The 15,794-nt window shown below is 34.4% G+C and overlaps 1 non-coding gene across 1 annotated transcript; it reads right to left on the reverse strand.

Annotated features, from left to right (window-relative positions):
* Window positions 1-5,368: 5,368 nt before the first annotated feature.
* LOC121209266 (small nucleolar RNA R71) lies at window positions 5,369-5,475 on the reverse strand. The gene has a single exon (XR_005904382.1). It is a non-coding gene; the product is annotated as a small nucleolar RNA R71 (small nucleolar RNA).
* Window positions 5,476-15,794: the final 10,319 nt, after the last annotated feature.

Genomic DNA, 15,794 nt, shown 5'->3' on the forward strand with positions numbered 1-15,794 from the left:
AGTTAAATTTCAGTACTGCTTTTCATCCACAAACTGATGGACAATCAGAAAGAATAATTCAGATTCTTGAAGATATGCTTAGATGTTGTGTATTGGAATTTCAAGGAAGTTGGGAAAGATACTTACCGTTGGTGGAATTTGCTTACAATAATAGTTATCAGACGAGCTTGAAAATGGCACCTTATGAAGCATTATATGGTCGTAAGTGTCGAACGCCATTGTATTGGACTGAACTCAAGGAAAATCAGATTTATGGAGTTGATCTAATAAAAGAAACTGAAGAAAAAGTGAAGATAATTCGAGATTTTTTGAAAGCTGCTTCAGATAGACAGAAATCTTATGCAGACCTAAAGCGAAAGGACATTGAATTTCAAGTTGGTGATAAAGTATTTTTAAAGGTGACTCCGTGGAAGAAAGTCCTTAGATTTGGACGGAAGGGAAAATTAAGTCCGCGTTTTGTTGGGCCGTATGAAGTAATTGAAAAAGTTGGACCGGTAGCATATCGGCTAGCATTACCACCTGAATTAGAGAACATTCATGATGTGTTCCACGTATCTATGTTACGTCGGTATCGTTCGGATCCTTCACATGTAGTTTCACCGACAGAAATTGAACTACAACCAGATATGACCTACGAAGAAGAACCGATTAAGATTTTAGCTCGAGAGGTCAAACAACTAAGGAATAAAAATGTTGCACTTGTGAAGGTGTTGTGGCAAAGGCATGGAGTAAAAGAAGCTACATGGGAATCCGAAGAAACTATGAGAAATCAATACCCACATCTGTTTACCGGTAAGATTTTCGAGGATGAAAATCTTTAAAGGGGGGAGAGTTGTAATATCCCAAATTAGGGCCTAATCGGAATAGTGGTTTCGTGACCATAAATCCGAGATAGAAATAATTATTTTATAATTATTTTGAGGTTTATGATATGATTGCATGATTGTGTGAAAATTTCGTGATGAAATTCTATGCCTAAAGTGCTTAAATTGAAAGTAGGGACTAAATCGAATAAGTTGCAAAACTCTCATTCTAGAAGTTTTTAGTATGAAATTGTTTTGGAGTATTAATGAGGAGGTCTTAAATAGAAATTTGACCAATTTTAAGTTCATGGACAAAATTAGGACATGGAAGGAATTTTTGGAAAGTTTAGTAGTAAGGGTATTTTGGTCATTTAGTTATTAAAATGAATTAAAAACAAAATTAAAAGCCAATTTTTGTCCATCTTCTTCATTAGGCCGAAATTTCAAGGGTTCTCCATAGCTAGGGTTTGTTTCAAGCTTCCAAGCTCCATAGTAAGTGATTCCAAGCCCCGTTTTTAATGATTTTTACGATTTTGAGATCCCGGTAACTCGATAAAGCTTATGTTAGCAATAATTTAACCTAGGGTTTATATTTGGAAAAATACCCATAGGTGAAATTTGTGTATTTTGATGTTTTATGATAGAATATGAAGTTTTAAATTATGTTAGACAACTTGTACTACTCGATTTTAAGCAAAAACGAGTAAAAGGGCTTAATCGGTAAAAATACCTAATAGTCACAAGTACATGTTAGAGTGAGAATTTGATGTTGCCATAGAAGAGAAAAGTTATCAGCATGTTGTAAAACATAAGAATAAGGAATAAAGTTTAATCCCGAGCCTAGGGGAAAAAATGTAAATATGCAAAAGTTTAGGGGTAAAATTGTAATTTTGCCAAAATTTGAGTTAAGGATTAATTTGATAATGTGAGTATTAAATAAGCTAAATGTGTTATTTTAGATCAAGAAAGACGTGGAATCGACCTCAATCGAGGAAAAGAAAAGATTGTGGACTAAATTGCAAAATCTTTGTATTTTGGTACCAAGGTAAGTTCATGTGTAAATAATGTAGCATAATGGTTATTTTTAAGTTATTGATGTTAATTATATGTTATGCTGAATTTTATTATGAAATGTATGCTTTGTGGTTAATTTCAAATAATATGTAAATTATGTGAACTACTTGTTAAATATAATTGTTACCGAGTATTGATTTCGGCATTCTACGGAAGACGGCAAGGATAAGTGTTCAAGGAAAAAAGCCCGTTTGAACCTTAGGAATAGATTAGGATACAAGTGACATGTCACTAGGATGGTTGAGCATCCGAACTCGTTGAGTTGAGTCCGAGTTCGTGAGATGTAACTAGGCATCCGAACTCGTTGAGTTGAGTCCGAGTTCACTTATGGATGCGAACGCCCGAGCTCGTTGAGTTGAGTCCGAGTTCGCTTATGGGCGGGTTACATGATTGCTTGATTGCATATATGGCACTTATGCGCAAGTTATCCATGTATCCGAATTATATTCCGATGTGTTCAACGGGTAAAGTTCTACTCAAATGGAGGAATATTCGAGATGTAAAGGGACGTATTGGTAAGTGATGTGAAATGGATATTTTGGACAGGTATGTATTTAACCCTCGGGTTGAGTATTGATACAACCACGATAAGGTAATAAGATGATGAAAAATGATCAGAAATGTGATATGTGTTTTAGTGATACATGCTAATGTTAATTGGTATGACTATTTGTTATGTTACTTTTTATTTGCATATGTACTTACTAAGCATTTATGCTTACTCCCTCTTTCTTACTCATTGTAGTTTTGGACAAGCCAGCTCAGGAGTCGGGATAGGTCGAAGGCTCAGTCACACTATCCGGAAGACTTTTGGTAATGGCTTGTAAATTTAAGTATGGCATGTATAACAATATACTTTTTTTGTGTAAATGATCTTATGGTATGGTGATGGAATGGTTGAGGAAATGCTTGATAATGATAAATTATGAAAATATTTAGTTTAGATTATATTTGATGTTAAGGAAAATTATTAAGATACTTAGTGCATAAAAACTCATAAAAGGGATGAAATTTGCCATAAACAGAATACTGCAGCAACACTGACGCGAGTTTAAAAATTTACTAAAAATTATAGAAATTGAACTTGGTGATGGAATACATATCAAATTGAATCTTATTATGTCTAGTTTCACATGAAACAAATGAAACAGGTAAAGGAATTATATGTTACAAGATATTTGAATTTTAGTGAAACAGGGTCATAGAAGTTTTTGAATCCCTTGTTCCAACTTGAGAAATTCACCATAAATTGTAAAGATATAATTAGGTAGTGTATTTTATATTCACAGAATCCTTATTGAGTCTAGTTTCATTAGAAACAAACCTCATAGTCATATGGATTTTTTATAGAGAGAAATGTTGTTCGTAGTAAACAGAGGTCAGACCAGTCAAGTCCTAAAACAGGGGTAACTTTAACTAATAAACTTTACTAATTTGCCCAACCAAAAATTCTAGAAACAAATTAGTAGATAGGTATTTGAGTCTAGATTTAGGGAAAATTTACGGATCTTGATTTCAAGTTTCGTAACTCGAGATATGATTTTTCTTGTGACTGTGATGCAAGTAGCTTAAAAGCTGTGAATGTAGAAATAAATAATCCAAAGTTCTAAATATGTTAAATTAAGCTTAGTAACACCTTATACTCGACTCCGGCGACGGTCTCGGGCGTGGGGGCGTTACAATAAGACCTCATTTGATCCCTCATAATTCATCCCTCATCCATCATCATTCTCTTTTCTCTGTCAATTCTCTTTAGCATTTTCCATTCCCCATGCCTAGCATCATCTCTTCATAGAGATTTTAGAAATTAAGCCTCTTAAAGAAGTCTTAATCAGCCACCTTGGAGAGCCATCAGCAAAGAAGTAAAGCGAATGAGCCTTGTCGGTCAGAGTCTTCGGTGATAGCAACTTTGATTTGGGTTTATCCTTTCTTTTCTTTAATTTAATTTGAAAATTTTAGCTATGTGTTCTTTGTTCTTGTTTACAACAATGTTAGCTTAATTTTATTTAAGCTAGGATGATTTCTTTGATTAAATAATATTTATTTAATTCATGCTTATAATGTTTGTGCCTCAATCGATCATGTTTTCAATTAAAATCAAGTCTGTATTTCGCTCATACGTGATTGAAATGCACCTGAATTAGCTGAGTGATCCTAGCCAGACGACGGCTAGTGGACGCATAACTGAAATGTGCATGCTCAATTTAGATCCTAACCCGATTAAATTGCAGGTTGCATAACAAATCTAACAGAGCTCTGTTATTTCCATAGTTTTTAGATTTGTGTGATTAAACTGTTTCAAACCTAACACGTCCCTGTTACCTCACACGAATGCTAAGCAACCCTTAGTAAATAAGGATTAGTAAAATGCGTATTTACTAAGTAAAGGATTCTGAAAGGGCCTAAGGTGGTTTCCAAATTCATGAAAGATCGAGTTGGCATGGAATGTTTTTCTGAATGTTATTAAACATGTTGAGAATAAATTGAGTTTAATTAAAGTAATTGTCCTAGTTTATTTATGTTATAATTGTTGCAAATTGTGTTTAATTTTGCTAAAATCTATTTCATTCTTATAGTTTGCATACTTAGGATATTTTGCATTAGGGATCATTGCATTTAGTTTAATATATTTAATTTTAATCATCACTTCTCAACCATATTGTGTTTTTATTTACCAAGTTGTTAGTATAATTTTACAATTAAGTGATTTACCACAAATACAATCCCTGTAGAGATGATAACTCGATACTTACTTATTACTTGATAAAGACTGTGTACACTTGCACAAACCTATGTGTTACAAGTTTTTGGCACCGTTGCTGAGGATTGTTAACTGTTGTCATAGTCATTTTTTTGTGAAATTATTTACTTCTAATTTGGTTTATTTCTAACATTACTAACTTAATATTTTTAATTTTGTGATTTTTTTTCAAGTGTTTATGAGCATAGATCGGATTATCGATTTACTCCCTATAGACCCTGAAATTGAGCAAACTTTAAGATAAAGAAGACACGAACAAACAGCTAAAAGACAAGTCAAGATGAACCTAGGAATTCAGAATCAAGACCAAGGTAATGAAGCCGATCGTGTACGAAATGCCATCCTCATTGCTGATAATAGGGATCAATGCATCAAACAATATGCTGTGCCACTTTTCAGTGAGTTAAATTCAGGAATTACAAGGTTAGATATTGAGGCAACCCAATTTGAATTGAAACCAGTGATGTTTCAAATGCTCCAAACAGTAAGCCAATTCAGTGATATGCCCACGGAAGATCCACATCTCCACTTTTGATTGTTTATGGAGGTGAGTGATTCATTCAAGATAGCCGGTGTGACTGAAAACGCATTGAGGTTGAAGTTGTTTCGATACTCGTTGTGAGATCGAGCACAAGCATGGCTCAATTCATTGCCACCAAATTCCAAATCTACATGGCAAGAGTTAGTAGAGAGATTTTTGGTTAAGTATTTCCCACCTAGCAAAAACGCTAAGTTGAGGAACAAGATCACAACTTCCCAACAATTGGATGACGAGTCTTTGTATGAGGCTTGAGAACGATTCAAGGAGTTACTTCGTAAGTGTCCTCTTCATGGGATTCCTTACTGTATCCAGTTGGAGACATTCTATAATGGTCTCAGTGCACATACAAGATTGATGGTAGATGCTTCCGTGAATGGTGCAATTTTGTCTAAGTCTTATAATGAGGCTTATGAGATCATCAAGAGGATCGCGAGTAGTAACTATCAATGGCCAACAAATCGAATAGCTTTAGGAAGATGTGTAGCTGAAGTTCATAAAGTTGACGCCCTCACTTCGTTATCAGCTGAGCTATCATCTATTTCCTCTATGTTAAAATAGTTTATCGCTAATAGTGCTAATAATTTTGCAACTCAGCCACCACATCCGTTTGAAGTTGTAACAGCCATTTTTCAGTAAATTCAGAATAGTGGTTTTGGGACCACAAATCTAACCCAAAATATATTTTATTTTTATTTTATCATATGGTCTGTAATATGATAGACCTAACATGTGAAAATTTTGACACTAAAATTTTATCTATTTAGTGCCGAATTACGAGAAGGACTAAATCGCATAAAATGTGAAAGTTAAATTCTAGTAGCTAAGAGGATCAATAGCTATGGAATTCAAAACTAGAAATCCTTATATGGTAATTAGACCATTAAGAAAAGTATGTAGATTTTTCTTGGTGACTCATCCATGGAATTATAGAAAAAGGGCAAGGACTAAATTGAAAATAGCAAAATACTTAAATTAATTATAAAGATGATAAAAGAAATCATCTTATTTTATGTAATCTTCAATCTAAAACACATGGAAACCCTAGGAGAGAGAAAAGAAACTTTCAAGGCCTAATTAGGTAAGTTCTTTTGTCTCGTTTTTACTAATTTTGGTATTTTTGAAACCGGGATAGCTTAATCTCTCTATTTGAGGGATTAATTTGAAAAGTTACCAAGGTATTAAAATGGGTCATGGATGTATATGTAGGAAATTAGAAATTTATGGTAGAAAATGAAAGATTATGGATAGATAAACAACTTTTACAAAGTGATTTTTGATGAAAACATGATTTAGGGACTAAAATGAAAGTTGTAAAATTTGATGAAAAATTCCTAAATTTTATGTATACATATGCTGTAAATTTTGTAATGGGGCTTTTTTTAGGCTTGGAATAGGGAGTAATTTGCACAAGTTTCATTTTCCGAGCCTAGGGATGAAATTGGAATTTATGGAAAAGTTAGGGGCAAAATGGTAATTTTGCCTAGGATGTAAATTGAGTCCATTTAAATATGAAATGTATGAAATTGATTGTTAAATTCATTTATATTGATCCGACAACACTAATTCGACCCTGGATCGAGGAAAAGAAAAGATTTCAGATTAGTAGGTTATTACGCAAACAAGTGTCAAGGTAAATTTGTGTAACTCAATTGGACATGTAATTATGTTAATTGAATATTGTGTTTGTATGTATTGTTATTTATGTTAATGTGCTTTACTTGTATGCTATGATGGAAAATTTCTACTTGCTTGAAATGGTGACAAAGGGTTAGTCTCGATTGGATTTTGAATTCTGATGATTATATGTGCTTTCCCGAAACTAATAAGTCCTGCATTTGTTGCGGATAGGATTTAGATTAGACGATTGATCCCATTGACCTTGTTGTAAAAAGGATTTAGCCCTGATGGGTAATCCCGATGTAATACCTCTCGAGCATACATTATGATTAGGGTTTAGCTTGAACTGGTAATCCTAATCAAGCTCCTCTAAGCATACGTATTATAAAGGATTTTGCCTAGACTGGTAATCCTATTATACGATATGAGGCTCGAGAAAGTGTTTCTTGGTTAAGTGCCCTAAGAGGTGCCCTTAACTAAGAATTTGACCGATTATGGAATCGTATTCAGCAAGAAGGAAATCCAAAGTTCTAGGTTTCCTATTCGGCCTTGGTTAAATTGCTTTTTAAGGTACGATTTTTGATCCGTTTTTAATGATTTCTATGTTTTTGAGATTGTTGCTTCGTATTCTAGCTAGCCCGTACCTTAGATTTTGAAATTGTTAAAGATTTATCATGTTGCCATTGTTGAATGCTTGAGTAATTTGATGAATCCTGATAGAATTGGAAGGTTTAATGTTAGATTAATAGTTTTCTGTAAAGCGATTTTTGACAAAAAATGTCAAAAAGGGATTAAATTGATAAAATGTAAAATTATGTGGGTAAAAGTGTGAATAAATTGAAAATATGGGCTGCTAGTAATATGTAGTAAATTCAGCTAAGCATGGGTTTGTACTAAATTGCATGAATTTGCAATTTTATGTGATAAGGACTAAATTTTAAAAATGTGAAAGTTTAGGGGCAAATGTTTAAAATAGCCTTAATGTGTGTTTTGGACTAAATTGAATAAATAGTTGATTAAATAAGTTGATTTTGATAATATATAGATCAAGATAAGTCGAGCTTGGGATTAGATCGGGGAAAAGGAAAAGTAGACGAATAGTCGATAATTTCCATCCGAGCAACTCAAGGTAAGTTCGTATAATTAGAATCGAACTTTTAGATACTTGTAATTATTTGATATAAATGTATATAACTGAGTAATTGATCTACTTGAAATACAAATGCCTTATTGATATAGTCTGATGGTTACTGAGCCCCGTTTGAACTATAGGAATTCGTGGGATACGAGTGACATGTCACTAGGGTTACCGTTTAGGTTGACATCCTGCATGTATTGCGAACTCACCGCAGCTTGTATGAGCTTACCGATATATCGGCTGGTAAGAGCTTACTATTTTCAGCTTGTCAGAGCTTACCATTTCAGCTCAATAGAACTTACTGTCCATTAGCTCGGGAGGAGTTTACTGATCATAGCTCGAAAGAGCGAAAATGATAATGAATCGATGAATTATTGATTTATATGGAATGTATATCACCTTAGTATCCCTCGATATTCTAATAGATTCTAATAGGTTCAACGGGCATAAATTCTGTTATTGGTTATGTGAAAAAGCTATGTGTTACATAAATGAATTACTATTATATGGACGAAGTACTGTTTAAACGGATGAGTTACTGTTATCGAATAAATTACTGTTTACATGATTGAGAGTGAAATGTTACAAATGATGTACATGATATATGTGAATTTGATATGATACAATGTATTAAGTATTAAATCGAGATAATGAATGATTACATGCACTTATGTGACTAACTTGTTGATGAATGCTTGTGTATAGGCATTTGGCAAGTGAATTTGATATACTTTGCTTAATTGTTTGGTTATGTATAAATGGTAAGTTAAATTCTGAATTATACGGGCTTACTAAGCTATAAAGCTTACTCTATTTCTTTTCCATGTTTTGTAGAGGTTCGATAGCTCACTCGATTCGGATAAGTCGGAGTTATGCACCACACTATCTAGTTGTCGATTGGTACCTTTGAATTCATGGATATATGTAAATATGACATGTATAGGCTAGATATAAATATGATAATTATGGTTACTTGAGATAGTGATTTTGGTACATGTTGTGGTATAAGTTAAAGCCATGTAATTTGGCTTAACTTGGCATGATGTTTTGGTTATGTATAAGTATTCAAATATGGTATGTTTTGGCGAGTAGTAAATGGAATAGAAATATGCAATGTTATCTTGATATGTGATAGGCATATGAATGGACAATGATTGTAGTTGAATTGGTTTAATATGTCTATGAAATGTTATGAATTGACTGCCTAATGAGTTATTAATTATTGCAATTTATGCTTGTGCAATTATGTAAAAATAAGGTGACAAAACAGCTTTGCAAATAGCTTATTTTTGTCCACACAGGCAGAGACATGGGCGTGTGTCTCGGCCATGTGTGACACAGAGTCATGTTACACGGCCATGTGTCCCCTGGTGTTGAAATTAAAATGAAGTCAGTATACTCCACACGATCTTACATACGGGTGAGTGATTGGTCGTGTGGTACAAGTCAGTATATCCCCTAATTGGCACACGGGTGGGTGAATTGCCGTGTCGCATAAGTCAGTACAGCCTACAGGTTTGGCATGACCTAGCACACGGCCAGTACACTGGCATGTGTGGCCACTTCGAAAGACACACGGGCGTGTGGTTGACCGTGTGACCCAAGTCAGTATGTACCCCCTGTTTTCACACAGCCAGTGACACGAGCGTGTCTAGTGGCCGTGTGAGACACACGCTCGTGTATATAATTGAGTAATTGATCTACTTGAAATATGAATGCCCTATTGACATAAGCTGATGGTTACCGAGCCCTGTTTAAACCATAGGAATTCGTAGGATACGAGTGACATGTCACTAGGGTTACTGTTTAGGTTGAGATCCTACATGTGTTGCGGAGTCACTGCAGCTTGTATGGCTTACCGATATATCAACTCGTAAGAGCTTACTATTTTTAGCTCGTTGGACCTTACCGTTTCAGCTCAATAGAGCTTATTGTCCATTTGCTCAGGAGGAGCTTACTGATCATAGCTCGAAAGAGCGAAAATGATAATGAATCGACAAATTACTGATTCATATGTAATGTATATCACCTGAGTATCCCTCAATATTCTAATAGGTTCAGTGGGCATAAATTTTGTTATTGGTTATGGGAAAAAGCTATGTGTACACGAATGAATTACTGTTATATGGATGAAGTACTGCTTAAAAGGATGAGTTACTGTTATCGAATAAATTACTGTTTACATGATTGAGAGTGAAATGTTACAAATGATGTACATGATATATGTGAATTTAATATAATACAATGTATTGAGTATTAAATCGAAATAATGGATGATTACATGCCCTTATGTGACTAACTTGTTGATGAATGCTTGTGTATAGGCATTTGGCAAGTGAATTTGATATACTTTGTTTAATTAGTTTGGTTATGTATAAATGGTAAGTTAAATTCTGAATTATACTGGCTTACTAAGATATAAAGCTTACTCTGTTTCTTTTCCATATTTTATAGAGGTTCGATAGCTCGCTCAATTCGGATAAGTCAGAGTTACACACCACACTATCTAGTTGCCAATTGGTACTTTTGAGTTCATGGATATATGTAAATATGACATGTATAGGCTAGCTATAAATATGATAATTATGGTTACTTGAGATAGTGATTTTGGTACATGTTGTGGTATAAGTTAAAGCCATGTGATTTGGCTTAACTTGGCATAACGTTTTGGTTACGTATAAGTATTCAAATATGGTATGTTTTGGCGAGTAGTAAATGGAATAGAAATATGCAATGTTATCTTGATATGTGATAGGCATATGAATGGAAAATGATTGTAGTTGAATTGGTTTAATATGTGTATGAAATGTTATGAATTGGCGGGCTAATGAGTTATAAAATATTGCAATTTAAGCTTATAGTGTGACAAAATGGCTTTGTAAATAGGCTATTTTTGTCCACACGAGCAGAGACATGGGCGTATGTCTTGGCTGTGTGTGACACACTGTCATATTACACAGCTGTGTGTCCCCTAGTGTTGAAATTAAAATAAAGACAGTATACTCCACACGGTCTCACACATGGGTGTGTGACTGGCCGTGTGGTACAAATCAATATATCCCCTAATTGGAACACGGCCTAGCTTACGACCGTGTGACTTGGCCGTGTTGCATAAGTCAGTATACCCTACAGGTTTGTCACGGCCTAGCACACGGCTTGGCAGATGGGCGTATGTGGCCACTTCGAAGGACACACGGGCTAGGCATACGAGCATGTAGTTGGCCGTGTGACCCAAGTTAGTATGTACCCCTATTTTCACACTGCTGGTGACACGGGTGTGTCTAGTGGCAGTGTGAGACACACGGCTTGCCCACACGGGCATGTGTTCTCTGTTTTGAGAAAAATTTTCAAAGTTTCGTGAAACTTTTACAAGTTATCGGTTTAGTCCCGAGCCGCTCCTAAAGCATGTTTAAGGCCTCGTAGGCTATTATAAGGGACAAATTGATTGAGATTGAATGATGATTGTATGAATTGATTGAATGCATGAGAAAAGTACGGTTATACGTGTTATAAGTCCAGTAATGCTCCATAACCCTATTCCGACGTTGAATACGGGTGAAGGGTGTAACAACTTATTTTTTAGTTAAATCAGAATAGTGGTTTCGAGACCAACAATCTGATGTTAAAATAATTATTTTATTATTTTAATAAGGTCTACAGTATGATAGATTAAATATGTGAAAGTTTCGTTAAGAAATTTTATTGTTTAAATGCTTAATTTGGTAAAAAGGACTAAATCGCATAACGCATAAAAGTTGAGTTCTATTGTTTAAAAGTATTAAATAGCTATGGTTTATTAATATGGAAGTTTTTATTATGTAATTAGTCCATTTATAATGTATATGGACAATCTTGGACATTGATTATTGATATATTAATGTTTTATAATAAGGATATAATGGTAATTTAGTTAATAAAGTTGAATTTAATAAAACAAAATGAATTTTATTCTTCATTCATCTTATTCAACCGAATGAAGGGAAAATAATAGCCATTTCTAAAGCTTCAAACATTCGGTCACTTCACCTTGAGCATGTAAGTCCATTTTAGCTCGGTTTTTAATAATTTTTACGTTTTTGAGATCGTTGTTGCTTATTCTAGCTAGCCTGTGCTTTAATTTTTGAATTTTTTCATGATTTTGAAAAGTTCCATTGTTGAATACTTGAGTTCTTTGATGTTTAATGATAGATTATGGAAGCTTGATGATAGTTAAACTATTTTTGTAAAGTGATTTTTGATAAAAATGTCAAATAAGGATTAAATTATGAAATTGTAAAATTATGTGGTTAAAAGTGTGAAATAATGAAAGATATGGGCTGCTAGGAGTCCCTATGAAATTTGGCTATCATGGGTTATAGCCTAATTGTGCAATTTTGCATTTTTAATTGATAAGGACTAAATCGTAAAAATGTGAAAAGTATAGGGGAAAATGTGTAAATTTTCAAAATATGAATTGTGGACTATATTGAATAAATTGAATGTTAATGTATTGAACTTGATATTATATAGTTCAATCGAAATTAGATCGGGGAAAACAAAAAGTGGACAAATAGCCAATAGTTTTATCAAAAGATACGAGGTAAGTTCGTATAACTAGAATCGAACTTCTATATATTTGAAAATAATTGAAATGAATATTTGTGATTGAGTAATTGATACACTTGAATTAAAAATTCATTATAGATATATTATATTTATTACCGAGCCCGATTTGAACTATATGAATTCATAAGATACGAGTGACTTGTCACTAGGGTTATTGTTTTAGTCAAGCTCTGGAATTTGTTGCTGACTCACCATAGCTCGTATGAGCTTACCGATATATTAGCTCATACGAGCTTACCGGTGTATCAGCTCGTAAGAGCTTACTGTTTTCAGCTCATTGGGGCTTACTGCTCAGCTCGATAGAGCTTACTATTTCAGCTCAATAGAGCTTACTGTTTATTAGCTCAGAAGGAGCTTACCGATCATCGCTCGAATGAGCATAAATGATAATGAATTGACGGACTACTGATATTATTAACCCGAGTATCCTTTGAATTTTTAATAGGTTCAACGGGCACAAATAATGTTATACGGATGAGTTACGGTTTATAAATGTTGTTAGTGTTATATATGATATATGAATTTTGAATGATGCAAAGCATTGTATTAATGGATGGTTTCATATATTTCTACAATGACTAACATGTGATGAATATTTGTGATTAGATGTTTATAAATTGAATTGGTTGTACTTTAAGTATTGCTTTGATTACGTATAAATGGTGAGTTTAGTTCTGAATTATACAGGCTTACTAAGCTATAAAGCTTACTCTATTTCTTTTTCTATGTTTTATAGAGGCTCGTTAGCTCGCTCATTTCGAACCAGTCGGAGTTACACATTACACTATCCAATTTCTGATTGGTACTTTTGATCTTGTGAAAATTGTAAATATGCCATGTATAGGCTAGTTTAATAGATGTTAGTTATGTTACTTGATATTATGACTTTGGTATGTTTTTGTGTATAATTTAAGCCATGTGGCTTGGCTTATTTTAGTATCATATCTGGTTGTGTATAAGTGTTCAACTATGGTATGTTTTGGCAAGGTAATGATGGAACAAAATTATGCAAGTGAAGTCTTGATATGTAGTTGTTAAATGAATGGATTATGAATGATGTTAGATAGGTATTTGGGTATGTAATTGTTAAGTTTTGATATGGTTAATAATGTGTACTGAAATGGTTATCTTGGCTGCCAATTGAGTTGTAAAGATGTCGTCAATTATTCTTGTGAATGTTTGTGTTTTTAGGGTGGCAAAATGGCTTTATGAATGACCTATTTTTGTCCACACGGATAGAGACACGGGCGTGTGTGACACACGGTCATGCTACACAGCCGTGTGTCCCCTGGGGTACCCTTTTGAATTAAGTCAGTGTACCCTACACTTTTGGCACAACCTGATATACGGGTGTGTGTGGCCATTTCGAAGGGCACACGGGCTAGACACACGGGTATGTGGTTGGCCGTGTGACCCAAGTCGGTAACCTCTCTAGTTTTCACACAGTCTGGCACACGGGCATGTCATCGGCCGTGTGACACTAGTCAGTATGTATGCCCTGTTTTCACACGGTCTAAGATACGGTCGTGTCTATTAGCTGTGTAAGGCACATGTCCTGTTCACATGGGCCTGTGACACTTGAAATGTTAAAATTTTGATATGTTACTAATTTAGTCTCAATTGCATGATTAAAGCTTTGTATGCTTGATTTAAGTACATATTGAATGTGAATGAATGATATTTATTGAAATGAGATGACATTTGATAAATGATTATTCTGAATTGAGTTACAAGTTCAGTAATGCCTCTTAACCTTTTTCAACGATGGTTATGGGTAAGGGGTGTTACATTTATTAGTATCAAAGCTACTATTTAGTCAATTCTTGGACTAAGGTAGCTTATGTAAGTCTAGCTATACATGCCATATATAAAACTGTGATAGTTTGATGACTCTTGGCATTTTCAAATGTGTTTTTATATAGTAATGAATCCCAAAAAGAGCTATAGCGGATGGCGTAGAAAGTAAAGCGCCAGCTCCTGCTCATGAGACAGCGCCTACGGAATCTAGACCCGTGAGAAGTAATCTCGGGGGCGAGGCTAAAGAAGCCTTCTTTCAGATATTGAATGAGTGGTTCACATAGTACATTCGTACAAACCCAGCTGTTCAGCATCTTCCACCCCCACTTGTTCCCCAACCGATCCTTGTAGTTCTTCAAGGTATTGATCATTTGAGATTAAATAAACCTCCTATTGATAAGATACGGAAACACAGAGCTAAGGAATTCAGAGCCACTGTTAATAATGATATTGAGAGAGCTGATTTTTGGCTTAAGAACACGATTCAGGTATTCGATGAATTATCCTGCACACATGAAGAATGTTTAAAATGTGTAGTATCACTGTTGAGAGACATCACGTATCAGTGGTGGAATACCTTGATATTTGTAGTTCCGCAAGAAATAGTTACTTGGGATTTCTTTCAACTTGGATTTTGAAGGAAATACATCAGCCTAAGGTTTATTGATCAAAAGAGAAAAGAATTTCTTGAATTGAAGCAGGGTCGTATGTTAGTCATAGAATATGAAAGAAAGTTTGTAAGACTCATCAAATTTTCTCGTGAATGCGTCTCTTCTGAAGCTGTAATGTGTAAAAGATTCGAGGACGAATTGAATGAAGAAATCAGAGTGTTAGTCGAAATTCCTAAGCTGAAAGAGTTTTTCATTTTGTTTGATCAAGTTTGTAAAGTTGAAGAGCTTTACAAAAAGAAAATAAAAGCCGATGCTGTGGCTAGAGATTTGAGAAAGAGATTTGCAGGCAAATCATATCAGTTAGCATCAAAGAAATTTAGAGACTATCATCCTCGTTCTACAACTTCTACAGGAATTTTGATCAGAGATAGAGATGCAAGACATTTTAGTTCTAAACCTCAGGCGACATCTGTTGCTAGTGTAAGAAGTGTTAGAAATGTTGGGCCTGAATGTAAACACTGCAATAAGAAGCATTATGGTGAATGTAGAGTAGTGAGCGAAGCTTGCTTTAAATGTGGATCGCTTGATCATTATCTTCGAGATTGTCTAGAAAATTTTATAGCTGATAGAGATCAACTAGTGAAAGTGAGTAGCATGGCTTTTAAAGGGAGACCACCCCAAAATACTAGAAATATGAGTGGTAACTGAGGTGTTACGAGAGATTCAATAGTGAGATCTGAGGCACGAGCACCTGCCAAAGCTTATGTTATTCGTGCACGAGAGGAGGCATCATTGCCAGACGTTATTACTAGTACTTTTTCCCTTTTTGATACTGATATAGTTGCAT

Source organism: Gossypium hirsutum, chromosome A10, assembly GCF_007990345.1.
Source record: "Gossypium hirsutum isolate 1008001.06 chromosome A10, Gossypium_hirsutum_v2.1, whole genome shotgun sequence".
NCBI lineage: Eukaryota > Viridiplantae > Streptophyta > Magnoliopsida > Malvales > Malvaceae > Gossypium > Gossypium hirsutum.